The following is a 1598-nucleotide window of genomic DNA, read 5'->3' as shown; positions in this document are numbered from 1 at the left end:
CAGATTAACAATGGTTTTGCGCTAATGCCCCACCGTGAGGCGAGTGGTCACGTACCATCTTAACGGTTGACGCGTATTGCATAATAGAGACGGCCAAACTTGCATTAGATACACAGTACATAACCTCGTGCTAGTTATTATATGAAACGCGCTACGCTTCTATAGGTGCGTCAACACGCTTGGTGGCCACCACAGTCAGCTTACAGTATGTGCGACCCCAAAGCCTTGCACGTCAGCCAGTATACAAAACTATGCGGGGTAAGGGCTATAAGGATGTATATCCAAATCACCTGCTCTTCTGCTGCTTCTTTCGCTCGATGTACTTGGCGTTTCGGGCGGTCAGCTTGCGAGGGTGGCTGTGTCTTTTTTTAATCTTGGGGTACCAGTCAGGGCCCATCACCTTCTTGACGTTTGCCAGGCTTTCCTGGCGGCGCATTTCGGCCGAATCAGGTGGTGGGGGCTTTTCCTCCCAGAACTCAACCGCTGTTGGGTCGTTCTCGCAGACAATACAGCGCCGCACGATGTCCCGCCCGCTGATTGTACGGAATGCGTAGCCGTACTGCAGCTTCCCGCAGCAGACGCAGCGCGCCCGGGAATCCGTCGTAGACCGCTGCGGATTCAGCAGTTGCAGGCCAATATTGGCCTTGCACGTCGCCATGTTGCAAACTATAAGAAAATTTTATAATTACTAACGTGCTTAAAAATATTAGGTATTCTAACGGATACTTACTGCTGGGTGTTTAATATTTAGCAAAATATTAAATAGTATTATTATATCATAAACATGAAATTATTTTAACCAATAAAGTACGTCAAAATATTTAGCCAATACACGGCCATTTAATGCCGGTACTCATTATTACACAAAATAAGTTTTAGTCTTTTATGCCAATGGCTTAAATAATGATATTATTATTTTTAAACAAACATACATTTCAGCAATAATAACACCACCACGTAAGTACCATTCGCGCATGCAGTGCTGTGTCCGGGTGCAACTATAATAACGCAAAGGTCGTGAAGCCTCCTTCAGTAATATTAATACTAATAAATGAATATATCGTCTCTACTTTGAAAAACGTGTGAAAATAACAACGCAGAGCATTAACTGCATGGGCTGGTTACGGTGCCCGATTTGCAGTACATACGATAGGTTTTGCGTAGCTGAATGTCGATAATCAAGTATCTGCGCACCTCCTGGCTGTTTGCAACCAATCGATGCGCTTCGTGCTCGGCAGAAATGTTTAACTTACGTCCAATCGCGAGGGAGAGAGGCGGTCTGATCGTGCGACAGATCCAGTCAGTGTCGCAGGTCGGCAGTTATTGCCCAATCAGGGCGCGAGTTAATTGTGTGACGCTTTTGGATATATTTGTAATTTTTGCATAGTAAGGTCGAGTCAGAAAGATAGGTGCGGTCGGTAAGATGGGGCGAAAATGTAGTAGACCGGGCGCGGTGTAGCCATGCGAAAAGGCAGGAGAAAGAAGCAAGAAAGGAAACGGACGGACTGATTGACAGACGGACGGACAGACAGGTTACTCGGTAAGGAAGCGAGAAACTAGCGCTCTGGGCGCCCGCTCCGCGGACGCTAGGGCATAGT

The sequence above is a fragment of the Phytophthora infestans genome, genomic scaffold (assembly GCF_000142945.1).
Source record: "Phytophthora infestans T30-4 supercont1.218 genomic scaffold, whole genome shotgun sequence".
Lineage (NCBI taxonomy): Eukaryota > Oomycota > Peronosporomycetes > Peronosporales > Peronosporaceae > Phytophthora > Phytophthora infestans.
This window is presented reverse-complemented; position numbering follows the sequence as displayed.